The 21,028-nt window shown below is 40.2% G+C and overlaps 1 long non-coding RNA gene across 1 annotated transcript in view; it reads right to left on the bottom strand.

The window, feature by feature from the left end:
* The window catches only part of LOC142830488 (uncharacterized), a 166,895-nt gene extending 158,491 nt beyond the window's left edge, over positions 1-8,404 (bottom strand). Inside the window, exon 1 of the long non-coding RNA XR_012905781.1 lies at positions 8,271-8,404. This is a non-coding gene — a long non-coding RNA (uncharacterized LOC142830488). The remainder of the gene's footprint in view (positions 1-8,270) is intronic.
* Positions 8,405-21,028: the final 12,624 nt, after the last annotated feature.

Below are 21,028 nucleotides of genomic sequence, written 5' to 3'. Positions count from 1 at the left end.
CTGAATAAGTAAAGGAAATGTTGGCTTATGGCCAGAAGCTGGCCCATGGGATTGTGCTGGGGGTGGGAGCAACTCCTAAAGCTTCCCTCCCTTCCCTCTGGGCTCAGTTTTTAAAGTGAAACTTCCCTGCAGCCACGTTTCAGAGGGTATGGCTAGACTACATGGCTCCGTCGACAGAACTATGTAAACTAGTTTTCCTGCAAAGAAGTGGGTAGTTGAATAATCCCCGCTTCATTAAAATAAACATGGCTGCCGTGCTGTGCCGACTATCAGCTGATCCGGCACAGCGCGGCAGTCTAGACGCAAATCTGTCGGCTGGGGAAGCCTTTGACTACCAATCCTGTAAACCTCGTTTCATGACGCAAAGACTTCCCCAGCTGACAGATCCGCGTCTAGACTGCCGTGCTGTGCTGGATCAGCTGATCATCGGCACAGCGCGGCGGCCATGTTTATTTTAATGAAGCAGGGATTATTTAAATCCCTACTTCTTTGCCTGTGTTGCGTAAACTGTCCACGGAGCCACGTAGTCTAGACATACCCTGAGTGGCATGGGTGTGTGAGATAAGTGGAGCCTGCTTGGGGCTCCCTGAAGCATCCGCAGGCCAGATCTGGTGGCTTGGTGGGCCACGTCCAGTGGGCTATATTTTTCTCAGGCCTGGTGTAGATGGAGGAGTAACCTAGCTAAAAGGAGTAGAAACAGAATACTTTCCTCATGGAGTAAGGGAGAACTAAGAAACAAACTGTGACTTTTTGTTTCAGCTTTTGTTCCCTTGTTTGCCCTAGGGATAGTGTGACCATGTACTGACCCTCAATCAGGGAACTTTGTTCCAGTACATTATAGCCTTTTGTGGAAGTGTCAACGCACGTTTCTTATTGTATTTGCTTTTCCTCTCTTCTACTATTGACTGTTTGTCACTCTACATGGCAAACCATTTTAGCTTATGAGAGCTAAGGCTACATTACCATTTGCTTATTTTATTTCTTTATTTTAAAGGATACCTATTCTGGGGGGAAGTCGATGGGTGCCTAGGAGCACACAGATCAGACAGAGACATCTCTTGGGGGAGGAACTATTAATAGACATTCTCTATGTTCTAGTCAGAAGAGACTAGAACATGGCAGATGATAAAATATAGAATCATAGAACACTAGAACTGGAAGGGACCTCGAGAGGTCATTGAGTCCAGTCCCCTGATAGATGGGTGCCTAGGAGCACATAGATCAGACAGAGACATCTCTTGGGGGAGATGCTCCTAAATATCTCCAGAGATGGAGATTCCACAGCCTCCCTAGGCAACTTAATTCAGTGTTTCACCACCCTGACAGTTACAAAGTTTTTCCTAATGCCCTGCCTAAACTTCCCTTGCTGCAGTTTAAGCCCATTGCTTCTTATCATCTCCTCAGAGGCCCAAGAGAACAATTTGTCTCCCTCTTCCTTGTGTCTCCCTTTTAGATACCTGAAAACCGCTATCATGCCCCCTCTCAGTCTTCTTTCCAAACTAAACAAGCCCAATTCTTTCAGTCTTCCCTCATAGCTCATGTTCTCTAGACCTTTAATCATTCTTGTTGCTCTTCTCTGGGCCTTCTCCAATTTCTCCACATCTTTCTTGAAATGTGGTGCCAAGAACTGGACACAATACTTCAATTGAGACCTAATCAGCACAGAGTAGAGCAAAAGAATGACTTTTTGTGTCTTGCTCACAACACTCCTGTTAATGCAACCCGGAATCATGTTTGCGTTTTTTGCAACAGCATCACACTGTTGACTCATATTTAGCTTGTGGTCCACTGTGATCAGTAGATCCCTTTTGGCAGAACTCCTTCCTAGACAATCACGCCCCTTTCTATATATGTAAAACTGATTGTTCCTTCCTAAGTGGAGTACTTTACATTTGTCTTTATTAAACTTCATCCTGTTTACTTCAGACCATTTCTCGAGTTTAAAAAGGAGAACAGGAGATCCCACCACTGAACAGGCTGCAAGATAAGTGTACTAGATTTGGTGTGAGTGAATTTGCACAGATCTTTGAATTTTGAATTTTGATTCTGATTTCAGGTGATTTCAGTTACTGTGGCAGTTGGGATTGTGTGTCTGAGAGTGTTTGATCCTTGATTGCCTTTGATCAGCCTCAGGATCAGCCTTCCCGTGTGGCTAACGAGGGGATAGGCCTGACCTAGGTGAGCAGGCTTTAAAAGCCAGAGGAAAAGCAGACAGGGGGCTGCAGATGGGGGAGTTAAAGAGGGAGTTTGACAGAGGGAGGCCTATTATGGTTAGGAAGACCTGCAACACCTGCACCAGCACTGCTTCTGTCTTCTCTGCATGCACCTGTAGCTAGACAGAACACCTGACCATGGATGCCTCTCTCCAGATCCTGGTTTGCAGGGACTGTGGCTTGCAATTCCCACTTACTGAAATCCAGGCTGGGGAGACCATCCAATGTGAAAGGTGCCCACTGGTGGAATTTCTCAGGAAGCAGGTGGGAGAGCTACACAAGGTGGCTAGGCTGAGGAGTATCTGACTCCACAAACAATTTCTGGAGAGTACTCATGTGGAGACAGCTGAGGCTGAGGTGGAGAATCAAAAAGATCTCACAAAATTAAATGACTAGGCAGCAAAATGGCAAATGAAATGTACTGCTGATAAATGTAAAGTAATGCACATTGGAAAAAATAATCCCAACTATACATATAATATGACAGGGGCTAATTGAGCTACAAGTAATCAAGAGAGAGATCTTGGCGTCATTGTGGATAGTTCTCTGAAAACATCCACTCAATGTGCAGCAGCAGTCAGAAAAGCAAAGATAACATAAGAACTAGGGGTCCCCAAATTAAATTAATAGGTAGCAGGTTTAAAACAAATACAAGGAAGGTTTTTTTTGACACAGTGCATAGCCTGCCTGTGAAACTCCTTGCCAGAGGAGGTTGCAAAGATGAAGACATTAACAGGGTTCAAGAAAGAACTAGATAATTCATGGAGGTTAGGTCCATCAATACTTATTTGCCAGAAAGGGTAGGAGGGGTTACTAGGCAGTTTAACCCTACCATATTTGCTGGATTTGTTACTTGAAGTGTTCCAGTAAATCCCTGTGACTGCATAGTGAGTATTACTATAGTGTTAGGATATAGAAATTAGGGCCTGCCTGTAAAGTCCTATACATTAAGAACGTAGATGTAGTTTTACCATTTTGCTAATTACAGGGGTATAACAAAGAATCAAAATCAAAGTCTATCTGTATATAGACTTGTTCGTAAGCTCAGGTTTTTGGTTAAGCAGCAGGGACGTCCATAAGTTTGCAGAGTTGCAGTTACATCTCGGCACATTTCAAAGCAGCCACACTGAAAAAAAGGCAATTTGGGGCTATCAGAAAGGTGATCCAATCTATCGCCACCACATAAAGGGAAGAGCTTGGACACTTGATAGCTTGCTGTCCAGCAAGGACCCACTTATCAAGAGTTGGGGTTGTGAAATCCTCATTTCATTTTTTGTTTTGTTATTATGCCTTCCACCTCTCAGTTGTTTAGCTGTGTGGCCTCCACCAGGTTCTTTGATTGTTTCTGTCGGCTGTTTAATTTATTTTGCTAGGTGCAAACCAATTGAGGTGGTAGGATGTAATTGGTTGGGTAATCATTTTGCAGTATCTAGGACCGGTTTGTTACATTTCAGTAGAATATTGGTTAAGGCAAAGGTGGGCATAATCTGGCCTGCCAAGCATTTCTCTCTGGCGTGCCCATCTGATTATCAGAGTGAATATACTTATAGACAGTGTGTGGCCAGTTGCCTCTCCCCTCCCCTTGCTCCATCTTGCAGCCAAGCTGCTCCCAGCGTTCTCCTTCTGGCTGTGTAGAGGGGAGGGGAGAAGGGAGTGCTCAAGTCAGGGTGTCCCCTGCCCCTGTACCGCATCTCTGCAGAGCAGGGGTTGGGGAGAGGGACACAGAGCAGTGTTGCTTCAATCTGAAGCATGGATGGTAAGTCTCTCTCTCTCTCTCTCTCTCACTCACTCACACACACACACACTTCCCCCTATACTCCATGTCTGCCCCCTCCCTCTGTTCTGCAGAGAACAGAGCTGTAACATTTTCCCTATCTTAAGACGACAGAATGTGGCTTCTCTCAGAAATTTGCCCAGAAGCAGCCAGCACACACACTCTGTGTCACAGTTGCACACAAAGTATGTGCCCCACACATATCACTGTCACATAGACGCACTGCCACACACACTCTCCTGTCTCTGTACCACACACACTCAACCTGTGTCACAAAATCTGTCTCTTCCACACACAGTCTCTCTGTCTCTCGTTCTCTCTGTAGCCTCCAGCCCTACACCTTCCGCCTAAAGCCCTGCTCCTTCTGGGAGACCTGGAACTAGCCCGTGATCACAAATAAAAATTCATGAAGTAGCTCCTTTGCGAAAAACTATTGCTCACACTTGGGTTAAGGCATATCTGAAAATATTACTATATACATGAGGGGTAAACAGGAAGTAAAGGGGGAAATTGGGAATAAACACAAGGCAACAAAGGCAAAAAGGAAAGGAAGCTGGATTCATGCTAACCTCTATACATATCAAATGGTTTGCATCTCTTGACTTGGGAAATTGCCGTTCTCTGTTCACATGAGAAGGACCAGGGAAGTGGGAGGGTGAAGGGAATAAGCCCTCTAACATGTAGGGCCAACTTTTAAAACTGAAGGCAACAGGCGAGACACAAAATAAAAATACCTCTGCAAAATCATGTTTAAATTCTCCAACTCTTATTGGAAAAGTGCAGATTAAAAACATGCACATGCAAACTCATGAGTGTATATAAACTCTGTATCACACTGTGAATGATTGAATGATCATGCAAATGTGAACATTTGCTACATGATGGGCACATGCATAGTTTGAATGGGTCACTCTCTATGTAGGTCTTTAAAACTAAACTAGTCAGCTGTACTTCTCTGGAGGAAAGTCTTTCTTTTCTCTCTCAGGGATGGTGGATTGCTATGAATATCACCAAGGGAAAATAAGAGTTGGAACTGAATCTTCAGGTATAGTGGAATTCAGTTTTTATGTAAGTGTGGTATAGAATAAAACAGCTGCATATTCCCTTCTAATTGTCTTAATTAGATATGTTGCAAAGAATTGTTTGTAGATTTGTTTAATTTCATTGTGATTAAACAGCCAGTTGAACAGTTTGGTGCTTCTTATTGAGCAGTATAAAAGCCTTTATATTAGTTGCAGATTTTCTTCCACAAAAATGTACTTTAAGGGGAAACAATATTTCTAATTTTTCTGTGTATCAATGAAAATCTGCGAAGGAAAGAAAAACAAATAAAAATCAACCCCCACCCAACTTTATCACTGTAATAAGACTGCCTTCAGAATGAAAATCATCGGGAAGTAATTGACTAATATTTAATACATTACAAATGGCATTCAATTAAATGCAAATTATTGTAGGGTAAAAAAAACAAACTGACTTGAGAGTAGTTCTCAGGCAGTTGAAATAATTTCTTGGAAGTGCCCTCACTCATAAAAAAATATTATCTTTGACTTCTCTACAGTGTAACTTTTTCATCATTATGTATGCATAGAACTTTTTTCATGGAAAAAATGAAGCCATCTCTCTCAAAACATGCATAAATCAGGGCAGAAGATGTTAATTTATACTCCAGGATTGTTATATTTTTGGGGCAATGCATTTAAAAGGTAGTCTTTGACTTTTTTATATTTGTTTACGGTTCATTGAATTTCTACTCTCCTGAGACTAAAGAACTGATTGCAGCAGTTAGAACCAACTTGGCAATGATTTGTTCATTGTTTTCCCCTACACAGTTTGACAAATACACTTTAAACAATGTAGAAAGGCATGCAGGAGGCATAAGGGATCTGTTGAAAAAGGCTTTCTTTCTCAACAGATCCCCCTCTAGATTGCCACTTTTTGCCGACAAAGTGCTGAGTTGGCAAAACGTGGTGGCCATTTTTATGCAAATTAGGCACAGGATATTTAAATCCCTGCCTCATTTGCAGTGTTGACCTGCCTAATCTGCATCCCTCTGCCGACAGAGGGATGCAGTTTAGACATTCCCTGTATGCGTACATGCCCACAAGGAACTAGATTACTGGATGTTTTCTGGTGGATTTCTACCTCATGATGAACCATAGAAAACTGATGATAAAGGGACCAGAACTGGAATCACTACCACTATCTCTTAACTAGTCCCTTTAGCCTGTTTAGTGCCGATCTCAATCTTTCATGCAGCATAACTATTTTGTGTGTATAAATGAGAAACGGGACATTAAAGTGATAGAACTGTCTCTACAGAAACAATGGAGCAAAAAGACTGCCTGGTTTTCTATTTCATTGGTCTGCATGCCATCTGTCATGTTTACTCATAACCACCATTTAAAAAACCTTAGTTCCTCGAGTCATTTTGTTACGTGGAAAGGTCATTTGTTAGTGAAAGGAAGAGCTTGAAAAGGGGGAATCCTGAAGTCTCAAACTAGAAGGCATATTAAGAAAGAAACAGATGCATTGATGTTTTTTTTAAAATCTCATTATCTTTAAAGATAATGTCCTGATGTTTTGTGGCCTGACTGTCATGTATTTTGAATATTTGCCAGCATGGCTAACATAAGATGATTGTATTAAATTAAAAATGTAGAAAAAGAATAGAAAATTCCAGGTCATATTGTTAAGAGTGCAGACCTGTGTCCACAAAGACTGAAAATCACAAGCTGATGGCATTAGAAAAAATAAGTTGTTCAGAAGAATGAATTTTCCCTTGCTGAGCAAGGATCTCCTTATGTCAGGAAATTTATAAATTCCCAGAGAATCTAACAGTATACTGGATCATTGTCTTCCACATTTAGATATGGAGGTCATGATTAGGGAGAATTTTTCCCCCAAAAATTTCAGAGATTACAACTGAAATACACCCAATCCCTCTAAAAAAACCTGCAACCAGTATAAAGTAATTCTTCCACACATTTGCTTCCCCATTTTGAACTAAACTTGGAATGGTTCATACAGAGTTAAAAGTGCCACTATTAAGTAAAGTAATTTGGAAACTTTATTGACCATTAAAAGTCATTCTGTGGTATCTTAGGGTATGTCTAGACGGCAAGCTTCTTTTGAAAGAAACTTTTTTGGAAGAGATCTTCCGAAAAATCTTCTTCTGAAAGAGAGCATCCACACTGCCAAAGCACATTGCAAAAGCGATCTGCTTTTTTGAAAGCTAGCATCCACACTAAATGGATGCTCTCTCTCATTTAAGCTGTGATTTCTATGAACAGAATGGCCACCAGGGCACCTGTGCTTTTTCCTGGAGGTCTCTTCTTTCAAAAAAACTCCCTCCTCCACGTCCACACATGCCTTTTTTCGAAAGAGCGCTTTTGGAAACGGCATTCTTCCTCATAGAACGAGGTTTACCAACGTTTAAAAAACCAAAATGTTCTTTCGATTTTTAAAGTTACAGACTAACACTGCCACCCTTCTGAAACTTTTTATTGACAGCAGGCACTCGTGACTTTGGTTTTATATGTCATGTAAAGAGAATTGTTTTCAGTATATTGAAAGAAGAAAATTTCCTATAGTATAAGTAGCAATGTTATAGATTTAGAAAATGGAATTTTCCACTGGCTCCTCCTATTTTTCTATAATCTGTGAAGTACCTGAAAATACATCCAAGTTGTGTAAAGAACATCTTTGAATACATCTGAAATTCTAATTACTTTATTTTTGTACTGTTATTTTAATTTCTGTACCACTTAGAGGCCTCAGCTAAGATCAAGGCTCCACTATGCTAAGCACTCTACATACACATAGTGAGATTTCCTGCATAAAAGACACAAAGTGATCAAGGACTTGTCCATACAGTGGGGGTATGCACTTTATGGAGGTGTGATTTCTAAAGTGCAATACTATGTTACACATTAACTGATCCATGTAGGACCCTTTTGCAGTACTTTAATGTACTGCTGTTGGAAACCTTCAGGAAACATTTACTACACCCCAGTGGGGTCTATATGGACCAAGTAATGTACAGGACATTAGTGCACTTTAAAAACCCCTCTAGAGTACATTTAACTATCACATAAACAAGCCCTTAGCAGCTTATCCAAGGTCATGTGGAAACTTTGAGACAGAACTGGGAAATTATGAGTCTCACTTCAATGCCTTAACAAGAACACCCTTCCTCACCAAAGGGAAAAGTGTTTATATCCCTATTTTCAGTTGGACAGCATATGACCAATGAGACACTATTTCAATAAAGAATCTCTTACCTGTAATTTGTCATGAAGACCGTGTCTACTCTACAGATAAGCAGCCGCAGTCGATCTTCCAGGGTTCGAATTAGCGGGTCTAGTGAAGACAGCTAATTTGAACTGAGAGGGTGCTCCCATCAATACCAGTAGTCCTGCTTCTACGAGAAGTAAGGAAGTAGAAGTAAGAGTGTGCTCCTGTTAACTTCCTGCAGTGTGGACAGCGCCAAAATTCGAGTTAAGATACTTCAACTTATGCTACGTAATCAACATAGCTGAAGTTGTATATCTTAATTTAAACTTATCCCTTAGTGTAGACCAGGCCTTACGAAGCTTCAGTTTATTTATAATTCTGTACAGGATTTCTTTATAATGTAATTAATTCTATGTAAATTGTTTTGATTATCCAAATCCTGACTAGTGTTGTACAAATAATTAATTTTTCTGTTCAGTGTCTGAACCATTAAAAAAAGAAAAGAGAGAGAGAGAGAGAGAGAGAGAGAGAGAGAGAATGCACCCATCACATATTTTGGGTTGACCTAATCATTTTGTTCCATTTTTACTCAGGTAAAACATAAAATCTAAATAAAGGTCTTTCAGCCCATCTGCAGTAATTCTCTCAAAAGGGAAAAAAAGAAACAGATTTGAAGAAAGAGAGGTAGAATTATCTGAACTACAGATCTTCTGCTATTCACAGATAGCAATGAATATTGTACAGTGTTTTGCAAACACGTCAATACAAGTGCTGAAGAGGACTTTTGCTGACTCTAAGCTGTACTTATTTATATGTAGTGCAATTGTGCCATATATTGGCTGCTGCATTAGGGAGTCAACATGACTGAGTTCCTGGAGGCCAGTACAAGTTGTTACTACACTTCCTCTAGAAATAACTATTTTTGATTTTCTCTGAATGGCACAAAAGGGTGTAAAACCAGAGGAAGTTAGCAGTTGCTATCACAGCAGGTTTCTAAGAGGCTTAATTAAAATGAGCAGAAATGCACCCCCAAAATGGAGCAATGGTTACTCTCCTCCTCTTTGCCTCATCTCTATTCACAGAACTGAATATGGACAGAATGTACATGGAAGAAGTATGGCTTTGAGCAGGTGTTGTCTACACAGTGTTGTCTCTAGAAAAGTGCACAGAACGTTTCTCAGCAGTTGGGAAATACAAACAGGTTGCTCTAACCCTGGGCTACTCAACTTTGGAAGCCTAGGGGACCACAATGATACTCACAACACATGCTGAGGGCTGCAGCTTAAGTGGGGTTGCATATACATGCAAATATACAGTGCTTTTTTGTGATGGTACTGTCCAGTACTCAGTACTGGCACCTCCAGTAAGAGCTCAACAACTTTTCCCCTGGAGTAGTGGCACCTATTTTTTTTTACAAAAAAACCCACTGCAAATATATATGCAAATATTTGCAAAAAGCTTCTTTCACACAATGGCCTGATGCTCCCAGCACCTTCTCCCTGTGGGCTAGAAATGCTGACACCCTGTGCCCGTCTGTTCCAGCCAGTCTATCTACTTGCATCTTTCAGAGCTCACCCTGCCTGGGAGAAGCCTCGCCATTGTGCAGTATGTTCCCAGTGGAGGCCATGTTCAAAAGATCCCACCCACGGGGCCACGCGTTGAACCCCGCGTAAACCCAAACTGCATCGCGGGCCAAAAATGGATCGTGGGCCACATGCGGCCCACAGGCCACATGTTGAATAGCCCTGTTGTAACTTATTCATGAAGATATCATCCTGTTATAGCATCCTTCATAATCACCCCAGCATTCCATATAATACAAATGACTCTGGAAGGCACAAACCAAGTGGTTTGTAGACCCAGAGAGTGCCCACGTTTTTGGACCACTTAAGCGCATGGTTTTGAGATCAAGTGGTGGTTATTACCGAACATTAGCATTGACACACTTGCAATACTAGAGCAGTTTGAAATGTATTAATTAATACAGCTACAAAACTGAAAGAACGCATCCAAAACTGACTTCCCTAGGTTGATATAAAGTGGTTCATTACTTTTAACCATATGAAGCAGCTAACATAAAAGAACTGACATTAGAGAACACATTACTGCTTATGCAGGAAGCCAATCAATCATTTTTATCTTGTTATGCTCACATGAAAGTTTTAGAGGCAACACACAGGCAAGCTTATTATGTTTTCCGAAAACAACAAAGAGTCCTGTGGCACCTTTAAGACTAGCAGATTTATTTGGGGATAAGCTTTCATGGGCACAACCCCAGTTCAGCAGATGTGTGAAGATATTATCCTATTATTAGAGACTACATAATCACCCTAAACAAAAAATTACAAATTGCACAAGTTTTAAGATCAGAGTTATGGCTATTAAATGATGACCAAGCATGAGTACTATGAATAGTAAAAAAATATTGTACGGCAAATGCATCTGATGAAGTGGGGTTTTGCCCATGAATGTTTATGCCCATATAAATCTGTATTTAAGGTGCCCAGAATTCTTTGCTGTTTTCGCGGATACAGACTAACATGGCTACGCCTCTGATACTTATGTTTTCCAAATGTCTCCACATTCTCAAAGTTTTCAGAATAAATATTCACTATTGTTGCTACTTAGCAAAGCGAACTTCACTTTTTTTCCAATTTACCAAGTTTCAAGACTCTATTTAAATGACCAAGTGTGAGCAGAATGAATAGTGAGAAAGTACTGTGGGTCAAATCAGTCGGTATTGCCACAATAACCCTTTCGGTACCATTTTCCCTCTTCTTCCCTTGCAGAAAATTGATATGCAATGAAGCTATTCCTGACTGCCATTTAATGTGTTACATACGTGCAGGCCCACTGATGAGGGAGGAGAAAAGGAGCAGCAGCTTCAAGGCCCAGGGCTCCTGGTTCCATCTGCTGTTGTTATGGTAGTGGTCGAAGCCCAGGTCAGTGCTGAAAAGCTGGCTTGGGAAGGGCAGCCCTCAGCCCTGCCCCTTCCACCCAATGCCCTCCCCCTTTCTGCACACAGAACTACCCCTCACCTTGCACAGAGGTCCAGCAATTCTTTTGCCCGCCCCTGCAAACACTCATCTGCTTTTGGGGATAGCTGAAGAATTCTTTGGAGGCATTCACAAGCGGTATCAGAGCTTTGCTCTTCCCTCAAAGGCAAGTGCTTTTCTGTTTTTTTATGGAGCAGGCATAAATATTGCATGAGAATCTCCGTGAATGGATCTGCCTTTGGAAGGAAACACCATTCATGAAGAAGCTGAAGGAACCAAGAATTCACACAATGTCATTTAACAATGAAAATTAATATTGCAAAAGGAAGTCGGGCAATTAAGAATTCCCTATGAAAGAATCTAAGTATCTTTTCTTCACTTAGCTCCCCACACACTTAACCTCAGACCTCTCCCTGACCACTGATACCTTTCATAGCATTCAAAATGAGAGGAGAAATAGCTGTTTGCTGAGCACACTAGTGCTCTAGATTAAAGTCGTACTGTGAGCAATGCAAAGTTGCAAAGGTCTCCCCTGCCCCTCCTCCCACTTTTTTCTGAGCTCCTCTACAGTGGTTGAGATTTGGGGACCACAAATTACAGCTGGAAGTGGCAGTGTTAGATACAATTGTGTGTGGTTGGTAGCTGTCCAGACAGCCCTCTTAAAAGAGATGGGTCAAAGATGCTGAATGTAAACGCCAAAAAATGTTGATGTGTGCAACTCTGGGATCTTGGTTCCATGTTAATCTACTTATTTTGATTAACTTGACTGCATGTCAGGTTCTATATTCATGCAGAGAGTATTGCACCTAATTTTGCATGAGTGTGCTCAGAAAATGAGTGAAACCCTCTCTGCCCAAAATATGAGAAGCAAAGCAAAGAGCTAGCTTAAATGCTGTTGTTTCCTGGTTTCAAATATGTCCACTTAAAACAAAATCTTCACTCAGTATGCGTGTCCATCAACTCTCATAGTATATTCAAGAGTAGAAAACCAGTGAGCAATATTAACTCAAGAAAAGTCTGGCAACCAGAATTAGGAGTGTGGCCATTTTAAGGTCAAAGACAGGATGCAAAAAAGGTAAGAATAATAGCAGGGCATATATCTGACATGATATTGTGGGGGGGGGGGGGGGGGGAAATCCCTGTATGCTTTGGATTCAAAAAGAGAAAGATTTAGCATGGACTTAATTTAAATATTATTTAAGAGATGACAGTAAAAGCAGGGGGCCAAGAAAAAAAACTACTACTGGTTGGACTTCCCTGAACCAGAACTAGAAAGCCCAAGTGCAGGGAGACCGGCCATAGGTCAGGAGTCTCAGGGCAGAAGGCTCAGCTGGTGTGGAGAATCCAGGTGGGTCAACCAGAAGCCCCATGGCAAGGAAGTCCAGCAGCACAGTTGGAAGTCCAGGAGCTGAGGCTGCGTAGCTGAGAGCCCTGGGGCTAAGAGGCCTGGCCAGGGCTGGCAGTACAGCAAGCTGAAGGCGGGGGGCTAGATGGGGCTGAAAGCTCAACCCGCGGGGAGCTGGAAAGCTGATGGCAGGTGACGTCCCCAGGTCCAGCAAATTCCTTTGCTCAGGACTAGTCAGGTCCTGAGAGTCCCAGACCACAGACGTCCAACCTGCATCTCCGAATCAAGGCTTCTGGACAGCAAACCAGGCATTTGGATATGGTCTTCTCTGTTTTTTATTCTCGATAGAGGAAAAAACATTGTCCTTTTGTAGGCCCGGAAGTCTAATGGAGAATGCTGTTTTAAGTGGTAATTATTTTACGCATTTGCATTCCTTTGTTTTGTATAACTAGCCAAAAGAAATGGTTCTACTAAAGCTTCGCTACACTTCTAAAATTAAAGTGCATTCACAGCTGTGCTGTCAGACCAGTGCTTTAAAGTGAAAGTGTGGCCAGTGTTTTATATTAAGAGTCTATTTGTTAAGACTCTTTGCTTTCCTTAACTTTAATCCTCTTTCCCTCTACAGCTGAATATGTGTGCCTATATACTTTCATTATAATGGAGTAATGCAAGTTATTACAGCCACAATTAAGGTTTTAAACTAATGGGCCAGATTTTTATGCCATGAGCAGAGTATTTACACTGATGTTTCCACTGAATTTCGGAGTGTTACTCCTGATTTATAATGTTATCAGTGAGAATAAAATTAGACTGTTTATTTTTGTTTAATTTTGAGTGTGCTGGGTTGTCCTAAAACAGGTACATTGATGCTTTTCTTGAATTTCGTTTAAAAAGTATGTTGCATTTTCCACAGGATTTGTAATTAGACATAAATTAATATGCAACAGTCTGAGTGTATTAACTCACTGCATGATAACGACTTCAAAACCGTGGGTCTGCTACTTTGGTTATATCTGCATAAAAAGACATAAATGAAAAAGGGCAATGACATGGGGCTAAATAGGATGCTTCAGCAATTTTAGCACAGAATTTTGTTATTTATTAGTTTCTGTCTTACTCTCAATTGTCTGCATGTGTTTGTCTGTCTTCGTGTACAGCAAATTCTAACGGGTTCATTTATCCGTAACGGTTTTTCTGTCCAAAGTGCAAGTAATCTTTATATGTTTACATTAATGCATTTAGTTTGCTTTATCTGCTCCCCACATCTCATCTCTAAGAGCTCTCTTGTGTTTTAAAAATAATTTTATTTCTTACTTCATGCACAACAGAATCCTTCTCCAATATATGCCTCATATATAAATTGATTTTGTCGGCTGGCCCTTGATACTAAAAATAGAGCATCCTGGGGATGAAGAAGTGACATTTCATTTTGAAGAAGACGACCAAGGCTCTGTCTTTAAATATGAGGCTTGTCTTAACATGCAATTGAAAGTGTAGAAGAGGCCTCAACAGGAAAAGCAAAAATGAGAAATAATGAGAACAGTAGGTGGTTGTGTAGTAGTTTCTGCCCTGCCATAGTTTTTCTGAGACTTTTGTTGTATCTACTGACAAAACAAAGTAATAAAATAGATATAACAATACCCACATCAAGGTTTTCTTCCCCCATGACTGCTTAAAATTCCCATTATATCCAATGATATTCCTCAGATATTAATAATTGAACTAGCATTTACATATTTGAGCCATTTGGAAAGCTTTAGGAGGCTCATCCTTTGTATTACCAAGGGATAGAAGTGCAAATGCAAAAGCAGAAAATAGAAAAATATAACAGATTATGCCACTGAATATATATGATTATAGAGAAAAAGCTATAATTAATTAACAAAATTAGAAGTAGTCTAGCCCCTAAAAAAGTATAAGCTACATGACACATTTCCCAGACATACCACCTATAGTAGCACTGAAGAAAAAAATATCAAAATGACAGTCTTAGTGTTATGAAGACGGTGTGATAAGCCCTTTGCTGCTGAATATTGTAGGCCATGGACTTTCAGTACAATACTAATGTATTTTCATTTTAAATAAGATCTTAGAAATGTCAATTTTTATCATCGTCAGGGAGTAGCCAAGTTAGTCTATACAGGATAAACTTAAAAAACAACAAATAGTCTGGTAGCACTTTAAAGACTAACAAAACATGTAGATGGTATCATGAGCTTTTGTGAGTTTCTACATATTTTGTTAGTCTTTAAAGCAGGGGTTCTCAAACTTGTGATTCCGTGACCCCCCTCTCAGTTGCTCGCGATCCCCCTCTCCATACCTGCAACCACCCTCTAAGTTGCTCGCGACCCCCCAGGGGTCCCACAGTTTGAGAAATGCTGCTTTAAAGTGCTACCTGACTATTTGTTGTTTTTTAAGTTAATTTTTATTGTGGCAGGGTGATGTTCATATTGTTATCCTTCCATTTCTCTGCATGAAAACACCTTCATGTTGTACCATGTTCAGTTTTTGATTCAGAGGTGACAAAACTCAGCAGTTAGACTGCAAAACTAGTGAAGAATTTCAAACCTAGTAGCCACACACTGCAGGTCATGATCTGGGAAGAAATCCCAGTGAATGGTTGGGAATTTTGTCTGAGTAAACAATGAGTAAAGATCAAGTATTTGGCTGCAGAGTCAGTGTCAGTCACATCAAGCTTTCACCTTTTCAAGGCTGGCTTTGCACTGCATACTTTGTAGATTATCACCTACAAAAAACTCCAACATCAATATTCGTCCCATTCTCTCATGCTCATAGATGAACCCTTTCACTATAAAAGGCCAACCAGTGAGGTACCGAAACCTTTTAACAGTGGCTGATGCTAAGTAACGTGTTATTCTTTTGTACAATGGGATAAGTTAATGGGCAAACTCAAGCCTTTTCTCGGTTTTCTGGCTCTTATCAGTTTGAAGCAGGTGTTAATATTTTAATGCTGTGTGTATGCATACATACACACACTACACCTTGAGTTAACTATAAAATATCGCTTTGATATTCAAGTAAAAACAACCTTTTATAATAGTTCCTAGCATATTTTTCAAATTTGTTCCTATAACAGAATGAGATGATTACAACATTTAATTCAGACTTCGTTTTGTATGAAATGTTTAAAAAATAATTATTGGAGCAAAAGTTTCAGAGGGTAGTCAAGTTTGTCTGTAACAGGAAAAAATGAAACAAACCCAACAAATAGTCTGGTAGCCCTTTAAAGACTAACAACATATGTAGATGGTGTCATGAGCTTTCGTGGTCACAGCTCAGTTGGTTCATCTGAAGAAGTGGGCTGTGCCCACGAAAGCTCATGATACCATCTACATGTTTTGTTAGTCTTTAAAGTGCTACCAGACTATTTGTTGGTTTTTAAGATACTAGAGCAAAGTTATTTTTCTTTAATCTCTCTGAATGGCTGTCATCTGCTAGCGTCATAGAGATAATAGTGCATCTGTGACATCATCTTTGTTGGGTTCCAAAAGAATCTGATATAGCAAAGTAAATGGAGAATTGTAGTGTTTCCTCTCCAAGGCAAACAAATTGCCATTCCAAAGATTTAGTATCAGCATGTCTCATATTTGCAAATGAATTAAGGAAGATGCCTAGCTGCTGCTTTTTTTTTTTTTTTTTTTTTTTTGGCAAGCAATATTTAACAACATGTCAGAAATGATACTATTTTGCTAAATTTTTCAGAGGATCTCCATGGGCATTAAGCAAGCAAAGCATGAAGCTCCTTGGTCTGTGACTCAAGCTGAAGTACCGGGAAGCAAAAGAGGGATGCAATTTCCACCTACAAGTTGAGAGGCACTGATTGCAGCAGATCAGAAGCTCAGCTAATGCTGGAGGCATTGGAAAGGGGGGCAGAAGAGCGCTTTCCTTCACCAGCATCTTAATACAGAAAATGTTAAGATGCTGAAGCCTCCGTGGTGCTTTTAAAGCTTAACCCTTAGGGCAGTAGTCTGAAGATTCTGCAATCTTCATAATATGCATATGGATGAGAGATTGAGAGGATAATCCTAGCATAAGTATATTTGTTGTTGCAAAACCTGCTCCTGAAGCAACCAAAAACTACTATGTACTAGTTATTATGCTTATGTCTACTGTAAGACATTAGTGAGGGTGGGGAATGTGTGACCCCACAAAACTAGTGAAGAAGAAAGTAAAATGACTAATGATCTAAAATGCAATCAGACCCTAGAAAATTCAAATAATCCAGCAAAAAAAAAACAAAAAAACATAAAAAAGTCTTTCAAGGCTGTTTTATCTGACACTTTATTGAGCACCCCAGTCACTCCCAGGCAGACACATTTATCCATCCCTCCTTTTGCACCTTTAGGACTGCTCTGGCACCTTTACGTCAAGGTAAGATTATTCCATTCCCAACTTCTGTGGCACTTTTTATCTGTACATCTCAAAGTACTTTTAACAAGAAAGTCAATCGCACCACTCCCACTTTATAGGTGGGGAAACTGAGGCATGGGAGTAAAGTGGCTTGCCCAAGGCCACCCAGCGTCCAGTGGGAGAAGTAGAAAGGGATATAACATTGTAAAAAGCTTCTAAAAGCCATGAAAGGCAGTGCAGCAGACAGCTGAAATGAGACAATGGAAGAGAGATGAAATTTCACAGCTGCTGTTGGCATTTACAAGGATATCAATACTCCACAGTATCAAAGGATAACAGTTGACGTTGCAGAACCTTGACCTACACAGTCCAATACATCATTGGAAAGTAAAGGTAGACAAATCCTACAAAGAGGGAACATGAAATACAATTAAATAAAACACCTACTTCTCTTCAGTGATGTTCGTGATCTCCCACCATTTGCTTTACCATCCTTTCAAGCACATTGTTTGCATAATTTTCACAGAAAGAGAAAGCATTATGAATATTCACCTGAATATTCTTATGAGTTTTCATGGATGATATATTAGCTTGGTCATCTCAAAAACTCTTCTTAAGGCAGTAATACTTTGGGAACCAAACAATACAAATAGGGAACACTCAAAGAAAGAGTTACAGTGACTAACTCACAAGACAGACATAGGTTGAAATATGTTGACATAAAACACTTAGCGCTGAATTTAAAGCCCTATGAAACCAATGGAAATACTTTGAACGATGAACAAATTCATTGGGAAAACAAAACTGGTTACAGATAATACATGAAAAGAAAAAGAAGCTAAAATAAACTGCTAGAAATTGTATTGAAAAAAAAAATGTAGAACCTGAAAGGGTTGCTGAATTTACCACCCACAGATATGGCATGTATTCATATTCTTTGATATTATCCCAGTGTCAATGTGTTTGCTTTAAAAAAGTTCCAAGGGCATAACATAAATTATATAATGTGACCTTGTATTGGTAATGGGTTGTATCTTGTATTGCACCTGTGCCCCTTATATGTTGATTTATTTTTTGAAATGATGAAAACATTTATCCATGTACTAAACAAAAAATCATTACTCAAAATAATGTGGTCACAATTCTGGAGGTTTTGGAAATATTAGTTGCAATGCCTAGAAGTAACACAATTCTTAATATATAATATCACCTCAAATCCAATCCAAAACCAGCATGGTCTGACTCCATTTATTATAATGAATGATCACCCTTATTTTGTGTTTTATTGAAGTACATACAGTAAATATTTGCTAACATACGAACATGATTCTTGCAATTGTTTAGAACATCTAGAAAGCACCATTTACCTAGGCTTATTTTGATAATGCTGGGCAAGTATCACTATAACATCCTTTTAAATAAATGAACAGTACCACAGCTGAAATAAGATAAATCTCATTTTATGGTTTGGTGACTATCAACTGATTCCAATTACTGTAAGTGAAAAAAAGAATGCATCCAGAAAAATATTCCTCCAGTTTAGCAAATATAGGACACTATTTAAAGAAATGTCATTCTACTGCATATTTTAGAAACATATGACTTAAAGAATAAACATGGGATTTCTGATTACTATAAACAAAACTCTTGCTCATCCAGTCCTTATTAAAATAAGAAACTTTCCAATAACTGGAAAGATGCTTAATTTGCATCCCAGATTTCAATGTAGTGAGTGGGCCGGGGAAAAAATCTTTAATCGAATCACTCCCCAAATCCTCAGGCTGGTCTCACACCCCAGACTGGTGTTTAAGACAATATTTTTGATACATTAAGGATTTTAGCTAGGCTCATAAAATTATTTTGAGAGCAAAACAAAGTAGTGATGAAATGATTGACAATGACTGAAGAATACAGATGATAATATTTCTATTGCCTCAGTCAGATGAACAAAGGTGCGAGGTGATTTATTTTTTCCCGCTTTAGCAGAGCGCCCTCTCTTTCTCCCTGTGAGAAAATGAATGAAAATATCTTCTGCTGTATCCCTCCAGATTGCTTGAGACAGGTTCAGCCAGTTGAGAACACCAGAGAAATTCCATGCACCTTGCCCTATGTACTGAACAATTCCAGTAAGCTCGACTTTCACATGTAATGCAGTGTGCTAACAGCCCGATAACACTTGTAGATCTCCCTAGAACATTTCACACAATGCTATAAGATTGAAACTTGAGCGTTTATATCACTGATGTATCCTTGTTAGACAACTGCAACCAATTCTGTACAAAGTATGTCCTATAAGATGCCAACAGAAAACTTATGATTTCCTAAATGAGATTATCCTATTTAAATTGATGTAGCATCACTGTGTCTGAAGTTATGAATACTGGCCATATGTTTATTTCTCAAATGTGCTTGTTCCTGGCACAAGTGAAAGGTAGTTCACGTCCAGTCCAGCCAGCCCATAGTGAATGGACTATTCAAGTGTTATTGCCCAAGGACAACTAGCTTTCATAATGGGCCATAGAAAATACTCATTCCACCCAGACAGATCTTCCTGTGAATGGCTCAGCATGGATATTGGCAATGGGTGCCCTTGTGAGTCATCAAGTCATGTAACTTTCCACAAAGTGGGCAGTGAGCTTTATGGAAAAAGATTTTTACCATGCAAGGGATATAAAAACCCCCAAGAGTGACTTGGTTTTGCTTCTTTTTTGCCCCAATTCTCTGAACTGTGGCTTTATAACTATGGGCTATGGACCTTCCAATTTTTTTGGAAGTTACCAGTGAGACATCACAAGTCCTCAGTATATAACATCACTGCTACAAATCTGATGTAAAGACATTGCTATCATTGCATGTTTCTTTTTTATTAATAAACCATTAGGCTGTGTCTACACTGGGCCACTTATTCCAGAAAAGCAGCCGCTTTTCCAGAATAAGCTGCGAGCTGTCTACACTGGCCCCTTGAATTTCCAGAAAAGCAGTGACGATTTACTATAAGAAATCAGCTGCTTTTCCAGAAAAACTATGCTGTTCCCGCTCGGGTAAAAGTCCTTTTTCCAGAAAACTGTTCCGGAAAAGGGCCAGTGTAGACAGCACAGTAGTCTTTTCCGGAAAAAAGCCCCGATCGTGAAAATGACGATCGGGGCTTTTTTCCAGAAAAGCATGTCTACATTGGCCACAGATGCTTTTCCGGAAAAAGGGCTTTTCCGGAAAAGCAGCCTGCCATTGTAGATGCTCTTTTTCCGGAAATACTTATAACGAAAAACTGTTCCGTTTTAAGCATTTCTGGAAATTCATGCCAGTGTAGACACAGCCCTAGATTTTAGTTACTACAAGACTGGCAGCCATGTGATTATTGGGTAAGATCCGAGTTCTATCTTTCCCTGGCTAAACTGGCTGATCTGTTGAGAGCAGAAGAACTCTATGGGTACGTCTAGACTACATGCCTCTGTCGCCAGAGGCATGTAGATTAGGCTACCAGACATAGGAAAATGAAGCTGCGATTTAAATAATCGCCGCTTCATTTAAATTTACATGGCTGCCGCGCTGAGCCGACACACAGCTGATCAGCTGTGTGTCGGCTCAGCGCGATAGTCTGGACGCGCAGGTGTCGACATCAAAGGTATTTGTCGACCACCCAGGTATGCCTCCTGGGATGAGGTTTACCTGGGTGGCCGACAAACACCTTTGATGTCGACACCCGCGCATCCAGACTATCGCGCTGAGCCGACACACAGCTGATCAGCTGTATGTTGGCTCAGCACGGCAGCCATGTAAATTTAAATGAAGCAGCGATTATTTAAATCGCCGCTTCATTTTCCTATGTCTGGTAGCCTAATCTACATGCCTCTGGCGACAGAGGCATGTAGTCTAGACGTACCCTATGTGTGATTACACTGCTTTTCAATAACCGTTCATCATTCAATCCAGCATTTGGGAGATGAGATCAAAGCTGAGGCTGCATCTCTGACTTCTTGTCAGTCAACGAACATGGTGAAACAAAATTTTATTTTTGCTACTGGCTTGGTATATTGTATTAGTAGAGTAATATTGGGTGAGTATGCCTGTAGATGGGTATGGAGGAGAATCTATG

Source organism: Pelodiscus sinensis, chromosome 8 (genome assembly GCF_049634645.1).
Source record: "Pelodiscus sinensis isolate JC-2024 chromosome 8, ASM4963464v1, whole genome shotgun sequence".
NCBI lineage: Eukaryota > Metazoa > Chordata > Testudines > Trionychidae > Pelodiscus > Pelodiscus sinensis.
Note: the sequence above shows the minus strand (reverse complement) of the source record. Positions and strands in the feature narration are given on the sequence as shown.